Below are 9,409 nucleotides of genomic sequence, written 5' to 3'. Positions count from 1 at the left end.
GTACACCATCTGCTGACCATGGTCAAGGGCAGCTGAGGACTGGGGGTCAGGTGACCCCAGAAAGTCCACCCAGTGAGATGATGCAGATGAGGTACGCCATCTGCTGACCATGGTCAAGGGCAGCCTGAGGGCTGGGGGTCAGGTGTTCGTACTTCTGTTATGCACTTGAGCTTTGATTTACTGAGCACTTACTGTATATCACTTTATTTAATTCTTACCATCACTCTGTGACTTGGAACCGAAGTTCAGAGGATAAATAACTTTTTCAAGGTCACACAGTCAGCAAGTGAAAATTTGGAGATTTGAATCCAGGACTCCTGCCTTCAATTCAGAGCATTTAGCTGTGGGTGCAGCAAAGCGAACAGCACATGCTTGATTGTGCAGAGTGGGGACTGAGCTGCTGTGCAGAGGATGCGTCAGCTGGGTGCATGTCCCACAGGGGCCACAGTGGCAGGTGACTCTTCTGGGAGGTGAGTTCTCTAGCAGTCTATGCAAGCAGTTCACAGAGATACCCAGGACCCAAGCCCAAGGAGGCAGAGTGGTCATTTATGTAATAGGCATTTGAAAAGTTTGTTTGCCTTTTTCCTTAAAAACTCTTTTACTGTAAAAGGTTGAATGAATATTGCACCTAGGTTGAATAAAACCTGAAGGTTTCTACTTATCCCTGCCTCTCCTCCCCATCCTTCTGGGCAATTTACACTGTGAGTTGCTATGTTTTCTTACAGAGTTCTTTCTCTGCATTCACGACCATCAGGAGCTGTTCAGACATCCTACTGTGCACACCCTAAATGGCGGCACTCCATGTGCATGGTCCTACCATTTAATTCGCTCGCTTAGTAAAACATCTCAGAGATCTTTTCTTGGTAGTACATGTAGCTTGCCCTTACTTTTTAACAGTTGCATAACTTTCCATACTGTGACCATTGTGTGAATATACTATAATTTTCTTAACTACTATCTACCTCACCTACTTGTAGGTTTACTTCAAGGAAAAGATTGCAGATTTAACTACCCTTGGACCTTCCTCCAAGAAGCCATCTCTGGCAGCCTCTTTCTTTGAGACAGTCACGTCTTCCTCATGTTACCTTTGTGCCCCATACACACTGCAGTCCCTGCTCTTAGCATGATGAAGTATAATCATTAATACACCTGTGTTTTTCACTATCAGATTGAGAGTTGCATGAAAGCAGGGCTATGCTTTTTGAGTCTGCAGCCCAGTGACTGCCACATGGTAAGATCAATAGATATTTGTTAAATTAAACTGAATTTATGTGCTTAACACTTTACCAACTCCTGCACAAGGCTTAAAGGCAGGGTTTCTCCCTCACCAAATCACACATGTAATATACATGCAATATATATTATATACATGGTCAAGGGGAGCACTTCAAAGGTGACCGTAGTGATATTCAGTGATGAGACACATAGTGCTTTCTCTAGGATGAGTTGTGAATTTAATTGTCCAGCCGTGTGTGTGTGTGTGTGTGTGTGTGTGTTCTAATAGAGAAATGGAAGCACCTGTGAAATACTCAGACTCACAATGCTCAGGAAACACAGGGATGGCATCTTTCTCTTCCTACCTGTTTACTCTGAGTTCCCAGGGCTACTCTAACCAAGGATCACAAATGTGGGGGCTTAAACAACAGAATTTCATTGTCTGGTAGTTCTGAAGGCCAGAAGCACAGTCCAGCAGCAGGCTGGCTCACTCTGAGGGCTGTGAGGGAGGTTGTGTTCCAGCCACTCTCCTTAGCTTGTGATAACCACCTTCTCCCCATGTCTCTCCCGCTGTTCCTGTCTGTGGTCAAAACTCCTCTCCCTACAAGCATGGCAGTCACACTGGATTAGAACTGAGCCTAACAGCCTCATTTCAACATGAGAAGTCACTAGCGCCAATAAGGTCACACACTGAGGAACTTCAACATATGAATTTTTAAGGTCTCAATTCAACACATAATGCTACGTCTGGCAATTATTTTAAAATCGCTTGACCTTAGCCAAAAGGCCAAGAAGCAATTAAAAATTATTTTAAAGTTCTAGCAAGGAACAATAATCAGCAGGAGTCTTCTGGGATATCAAAAGAAAAAAAGAGAAGAGAAAGGCCTTTGGCTGTGCGACATGCAGTTGGACCTGTGCCCCCCCAGCCCCCAGGCTGGGCCCACAGCATCTGGAGCCCATGTTCCCACCCGGCAGGGAGGAGGCTCTCCCCTCACTGCTAAATACACTGCCCACCATTGCCTGGAACCCATAAATGCCTCGCTGGTGATAGGGCATCTGAGCTCTTCTGGCTGATAAAAGCTTTGAGTTTCACTGAGCTTGGTTCTCCAGGTACTTTTTGGCTCAGGATCAATCCAACTGAATACTTGTGTGTCATCCATACACACTTCCTGTGCAGGGGGACACTCCAGGATGGAGCCGCCCCAGGTCTAGGGGGGCCCCCTCCCTAAGGGTGGGTATGTGGTCCCATATTCCCTGGGACTCTGACCCTGCTCTGATGCAGATGTGACTGTGTCTCTGTTCATCTGTCTCTCTCATTAGCCTGTGTCTGCCTTGTTCCCTGTGTCCTCTTAACAGCTGACCCTAGGACAGCTGATCCTTCTGGACTAGTCAGCAAATCCCAAATTGCTTGTGCCAGGGAACTGCCTCCTGAGACCCAGCCATTCTCAGCAAACTGAGCCAGCTGAGGCCAGACGTGCTGCCTGCAATCTGAGGCGGGAGTGCAGGGAGCAAGTTTGGGCAATTGGAGGGCTGCCTAGGAAGGTGTGTGACTAGGAGTCTGAGGACGGGAGGAAGGCTGGTGCAAATGGACGTGAAGGTCTCCCACAGGGTCAGTGGTGCCACCCACCTACCCGCGCATTCATTTGTTCCACAGCTACTTCTTCAGCACCTGCTCTGGGACAGACATAATACCAGGTGCTGAGAATGACCCAGTGAACAGATCAAAGCACCTGTCTTCACGGGGCCAACATCTCAGCAGAGACACAAACGAAAGTCAGAGCAATGTGCCAACACCATGCCCAGCACTGCAGGATAAGTGCAGTGTGATGAGACCACAGTGGAGCGAGGGTGTGGTCCTGTAGATGGGGCCTGGAGAGGAAGGCTTTAGGGGAGAGGAAGCCGTGTGAATACCCGGGAGAGCAAGGCCGGCAGGTCGGAGCTACAGAAGGCGCCCAGCAAGGTGGCCCACAGAGTCATCAGCAGTCAGAGCTGACGCTTGTAGGGTTCGTTTTTTCGTTTATTTGTTTCTTTAGCTGACGTTTATTGAGACCTCACTATCTGTCAGGCTTCAAGGGCCTTAGCTATACTAAACTATTTATTTCTTACAGACCATTAGAGGGGTGTTATCACCCCGCTTCATCAATGAAGGAACTGCAACATGCATGGATTAAGTGGTTTGTCAGGCACTGAGACAGTCATGGCTGAGCCTGGAGTGACGTGGCAGGTGTACACCCCACCTCCGGGCTGTCCTGGGATTAGAGCCTCTGCACATGTATAGCAGTCACTGTCCCACCACCCCTCACCGGCTGCCCCCACGCCCTTCAAGGAGCTGCTCAAATTCATTTATTCCCTCAGTAAGGGCTTGTTAACCTCCACTGCATGCAAACCGTGTGCCAGGAGAAGGGGTCAGGAGGCTAGCCAGAGCAGAGGCAACCCCCGGGTGGTTACACTCACAGAGGAGGAAGTGCAGGATGCCGTGAGGACACAGAGGAGGACCACGTATTCGTGTTTCAGCAGGCCAAGAGTCACAGGAGCCTTCCTGGAGAGGGTGACCTGGAGCCAGGTCATCCCAGGCCCCAGGGGACAGCCCTTCTACCTCAGCTTTCACTGGGAGACTCTTGTATGCAGCCAGCCCCACGAGGCCATCCATCCGGTCATCAGCATGTCCACTCTAACTGTCCTGTAAGCACCAGCCACTATATTTTCCTTCCCCTAATGTGCCCCATCTTCCTCCCACCCTCACACCATCACTAGCCCCAGCTGGAGCAGCCGACAGACGGCTCCTGTTCCTGGCAGGAGCGCTGTAGAGCCATGCAAGTTTCCATGGTACATGTCAGGCGTCCTCCCTGGCCGGAACCGTCCTCCCTGGCCGGAACCGGGTATGGGGCCACAGCACCGATTGCACCCCCTGCTGAAGTCCCAGTAGGAGGGCAGCTGTGGCAGGATGAGGAGGGAGGGGCAGGCCGGGCCTACTCCTGGAGTTGTGCTGGGAAGGAGAGAAGCAGCCGGGAAGGAACCATGAGGCCTTGGAAAGACAAGAAAGGGAAAACCAGCAGCTGGGCTGGGAGAACCCTGCAGCCCGGCCGCCCGGGGCCTTCTCTGCCAACAGTGAGTCCCGGGGCTGCCGCCCACAAACTGTGCCTCTACTTTCTTCCCAGGGTGGGAAGAAAGGTGAGGAAATGGGTAGCTCTCAGCAGACGGTTAAAGTCTCTCACAGGAGTTGTTTTTGATGTCTGCTCGGAGACAGAGCCAAGTCCCAGGGGGCTAAGTTTGTGGTTCCAGGAAGAAGAGCCATGTTGACAGGGAATCCTTGGATTGGCCTCATTTCATGAAAAACAAGCTGCCAGACCAAATGGGAAGTGGAGCTCAGCAGAGAAGTATGTGCTGACTCCCCCCTAAACTTGGCCTTCAGCGGCCGTCAGCACCCAACGTGGGCTCCCTAACCCAAGTTCTCGCCTCGGGGAATTTCACTGGCAGGTCCCAGAGCTCACAGGACACACGGTTGGCTCCTGATGTGCTGCTTCTCAGCAGGTCAGCCTGTGCCCACAGCCTTGGCGCCTCTCAGACTTCCTGTTATCAGTGGGGAGGGAAGTCTGAGGCGGAGAGATGACAGGGACCAGAGCAGCTGCCCTACGGCAGTTTCCGACTCCAGTGCCTGCCAGCCGTGTCCTGCAAAGAAGCCTCAGCTGTCCAGTCCCGGTCCGTGGGAGGAAGGCCGGCCCTATGCATCAGAAAGGTGAATGACAGATTCCACTCATGAAGCAGTTAGGCTGAGACCTCAAACAGCTTAACCTCTGCATGTCTGGGCTCCTCTGGCTGATAAATGAAGACAAAACACCTACACCATTAGGCTCCTTAAAAGAGTAAATCAGGACAAACGTGAAATGAATGGTAAGCCATGGTGTTCGTACACACAGGCACACAGTAATTTATACCACTTATTATGTTTTTATTATTCGTATCAGTTGGTCATGTGTAGACTTAGTGAAGGGTCTTTTTATTTTAAAGCACCAAAATAAGAACTAAAATCTACTGTAGCCGAAGAAAAAAGCAGTGATGGGAGCAGCATAGTGACGGACAATTATAAGGCTGCAAACTGCCATATGGGCTTGGGGTGGGGGTCATAGCTTCAGGAACCCAGGGCTAAGACTCCCTGCCCTCTGTCCTGGGGCGTGTCCTAGACCGGTGCTATGCAGCGGAGTCACAGGCAATGAGGGCACTGTGCTATCTATACAAAGCAACTGAGTTCTAATTTCTAATATCATTTAAGTTTAAACAAATAAATTGATTGATTAATTAAAACTGTTATGTAAATAAAATTAAATAGAAACACTTGGCTGCTATGTTGTCAGCACAGTTCGAGACCTTTCTTCTTTCTCTCTCTCACCCCGTCCCAGCTCCCTCAGCACCCTCATCACACGAGGCCACTGAAGTTCCCAGCTCCACCTTTCCCACCTCACTGCTCGACCCAGGGCCCACTGGGGACTGCCCGTGCCTCCGTAGGGGCTTAGGAGAGCAACCTGAGTGACTGGGCTCATCTTTTCATGCCAGGCTGCTCATCAAAGACCACTGGACATCAGAAACACTTGGGGTCGGGGCTCACTCCTGATCCTCAGGTCTTGAGATTTTATGCTGTCTCTACAAGGGCTGGCTGAGGATCCCCCCAGGAGGGGCTGAGGGGTGGGCAGCTCCAGGACCTTGCTTTTTGTCTCAGGACACAGTGACCCAGTGGCCGCCATAAGTGGCTTATCTAGTCCAGGAGCTGGGCCACTGAGATGCAAAACGTGAGCTCTACTCCCCAGATTCGGGGAGGTTCAGGCCCCATCTATAGAGACAGCCAAAGACCCAGTGAAGCCAGCAGGAAGCAGACAGTGTGTGGGCAGCCCCTGCCAGGGTGCCCTGCAAAGCCACATCTGTGTCTGTGGTTCACCTGTGACGGCTCCGTGGGGACGAGCGGCTGAAGAAAACACTGGCTTTGAGTAAGAATGTTTTTGTAAAACCCAGGTTCCTGGAGGCACAGAGACATAGCCTAAGATGGCCAAGTGAGAACAATGGCAGACATGGGGACCTCTGTGTCACTGTGAGCTACTGGCTTCACCCTGTTGATTGAACTTGACAAGGCTTCTCGCTCAGACAACTGCCCGGTGCCAGCAACAGCTGGTCTGGCCATGCTTTGTTTTTAGGCTTTTTAATTGGTTGGTCCAATTCTCTGAATAAATGGAATCAATGGGTTGTTTAACTTATTAATCAAGTGTCAGACATTATTAAAGGGACAGCTGCACACTCCAGACTGTGCTTGGGTTTGTGGAAGTATCCTCATGGAAAACTGGGGGTGATGATTCCCACCTCTCCAAGTTGTCTTGTGGGCATGAAGCCAGAGCCAGAGGGGATGTGATTCCTCCCTCTGCTGCACCCTGCCTGCTGCCCTAGCCACGTCCACCCTGCCTGCTGCCCTAGCCACGTCCACCCTGTGCCCTGTGACTAGTCATGTAAATACACCCTGAGGTGCTGCTCCTGCTAACCCTGGCACCGTGGCGCAGGGAATAAACTCCATTCAAGGTGGGGGTAAGACCCTGGTCTGCAGCCCATCCCCCACTCTGCACCCCCACCCCCGCTCTGCACCCCACCCTCGCTCTGCACCCCACTCTTGCTCTGCACCCCCACCCGCGCTCTGCACACCACCCGCACTCTGCACCCCTATCCTGGCTCTGCACCACATCCCCACTCTGCACCCCAATCCCGCCCTGCACCCTCCCACTTCCCCACAGGACCTCATCTCCTGTGACTCCCCCTGCTTACCCCACCCTGCCACACTGTCCTCCCATGGCTGCTCCACACCAGGGTCAGTCTCACCCCAGGCCCTTTGCACTGGCAGGTCCCTCCTCCTGGAATGTGAATTTTCTAGATTTTTTATGTGGTTGGCTTTTCTTGCTACTCACGAAACATTCTCAGAGAGGTCTTTCTGGGTGGTCACACTGAGTGCCTCCCTGCCACTCTCCAGCACACTCAGCTTGCTGTGTTTTCATCGTGTGTTTACCATTCACTGCCCACATTTTCTGGGCGGTGTTGGGATTGTTTGTTTACACTCTGACTTACCCGGTGAGAATAACCTCTTCCAAAGGAAGAAAGATCATTAACACAGCACTCCGTCTTGCTCAGTGTATATTTTTGCAATTCCTAGAAGCTCACACCACCCCGGCAGCCCTCGGTTGCCCTTCTGGGAGTAAATGGCCAGCTTCACGAGAGGCTTGCTTGGAGTCAGCAGAACAGTCCTACAGAGACCCAGGCTTGTACATAGTGTTTAAATGTGTGATCCAGATTTTAATTTTTGAGCAAAATTAAGAGAATAGCCCCTGACTTCCCTGAGTGCAAGTTTTGGATCTTTCTGGGCCTCAGTTTCCTCTGCTATAAAAGGGTGACTACTGTGTCCCCAGCCGAATGTGCCTAATTCACTATTTGAAAATGCTTTGGAAGGCTAATTCTGGATTGCGTGCACACCCACAGGCAGGCCCATGTCCTGTTTCTTGACTATCTAGCTGCTCCCTGACTTAGCATCTGGGCGTTTACAGGCTCCTGAAGGAGCCTCCTCCTCTGAAACCCAGCTCACTGTCCCCTTGCCCATCCCCAAACCACGCCTCTTCCCTGGCGCCCTGCCTCTGTGAGCAGCACGACCATCCTTCCAGGGCAGGGGAAGTATTGGCCTGATTCTCACTGCCCATTTCTCCCTCTGTCTTCATGCTGAGTCATTTGAATTCATCTCCTCCTGTTGAATCTGCCCAGATCCACACTCTAGTCTCCATCCCGCCACCCCCAGCGTTGCCCAGGCCTCTTCTATTTCTTCCTCATGTTACTAAAGAGCTTCCTTCCTGGCCTCCTTGCTTGCGTACTTTCTAACCTCCAGTCTGATCTCCATACTATCAGTGTCATCAGTAAAAACAGAATCACATCATCGTCTTCCCCTCCGTGGTCCCCCCGTCCCCGAGGAAAGTATCCGTGGGGCAGCTTTCGAGGCAGCAGCATGGCCCGCTCCTCCAGCTCCACTTTGCAAAGCTTCCCACTCCCACCTCATCTTTGACTTCTGGTTCCCCAAACCCTGTGTGTCCCTCTCGTTTTCAGCTCTGTTGTCCAGGCTGCACTCCCTGCCAGGACCCTCCTGCCCTTCTCTTTGCCTGATGCTGACAGTTCCTGTAGGCTTGTATGGCAGTCGGGACTTCAGGGCCCCGGTCAAGGTCTCCCCTTAGCATGCTGTGAACAACAGGTAACGCCAGTGCTGCTGCTGCGGCCCGTAGATTCAGGCAATGTTAGTTGGGCTGTGAGAAGTATATTCTTCCCCACATGGCACATTGGAGGTTGGGGGTAGGTGGGAGGTCAAGGCTCCTTCTTGTCTCATTGTTTCCCCACCCTAGGGGTGTGACTCTTGCGCTGTGGCCCCACATGGGTCACCACCAAGTCTAACACTCCAGCCACACTGTATGGGGGTAGGTGGGAAGTAGAGAGAGCAGGCCCCTTCTCCCCAGGAGGTTAGGGCCATACCTGGAACCTATGACCACGACAGAGAGGAACAACAGAGGACAACTGGCAACGTGCACAGAGTGTGACCGAGCAGGTCTGTCTGCACCGGCCTGCTCAGCCCCTCTCTGGGGCCGACGCTGTTATTATCCTTCTCCCATTTTTAGGCAGATGCTGTTTTATCAACAAGCCAACTTTGTAAATTTGAGAAATAATAGGAAGGGGTCAGCCTGGGTGCACCATGTGACAGCAGCTCCTTCTCAGAGAGGTTTTCATGTGACCTGCACATGATTCTCCTGTTTGTTAAACACAGCAAGGAATTCCAGCACTTGGTGTTCATGCTTGGCTATTAGTCTGAATTTAGTTTTATGGTGATCCAAGTTATAGGTGAATGTAGCTAAAGGTCAAAATGTTCTACAAACTTGGATTCAAAAGGTGGTGATTAATTACCCCGTCCCCTGCTTCTTTCCCAGACCCCCTCAGTGCAATTTCCCCTGCTCCAGAGACAGCCAGTTTCAACACCTTGGTGCACGCACTGCCATCTCCTCAGTAACACGCTTCTATCGGGCTGTGTGATTTATGAATTTCAGCATTAGACAACTGGCTTTGCAAAGTGAAAGGTGAGGGTTTGCCGTCACTGACCCCCCCCACGCACAGCACGCATGCCCCCATCACCTATCACCCC

At 51.6% G+C, this 9,409-nt stretch overlaps 1 long non-coding RNA gene across 6 annotated transcripts in view; it reads left to right on the top strand.

Moving 5' to 3' along the window:
- LOC111723304 overlaps positions 1-6,483 on the top strand; it is a 7,079-nt gene extending 596 nt beyond the window's left edge. Inside the window, exons 2-6 of one of the 6 annotated variants that reach the window (XR_002771871.1) lie at positions 245-470; positions 2,870-3,218; positions 3,324-4,592; positions 4,693-5,106; positions 5,613-6,483. This is a non-coding gene — a long non-coding RNA (uncharacterized LOC111723304). Of the gene's footprint in view, positions 1-244; positions 471-1,503; positions 3,219-3,323; positions 4,593-4,692; positions 5,107-5,612 lie in introns of those variants that run through there. The other 5 variants (XR_002771873.1, XR_002771872.1, XR_002771870.1 and 2 more) reach the window with 5 other exon arrangements.
- Positions 6,484-9,409: the final 2,926 nt, after the last annotated feature.

The sequence above is a fragment of the Otolemur garnettii genome, unplaced genomic scaffold (genome assembly GCF_000181295.1).
Source record: "Otolemur garnettii isolate 467f Iridium unplaced genomic scaffold, OtoGar3 scaffold00010, whole genome shotgun sequence".
NCBI classification, from domain to species: Eukaryota; Metazoa; Chordata; class Mammalia; order Primates; family Galagidae; genus Otolemur; species Otolemur garnettii.
This window is presented reverse-complemented; position numbering and strand designations above follow the sequence as displayed.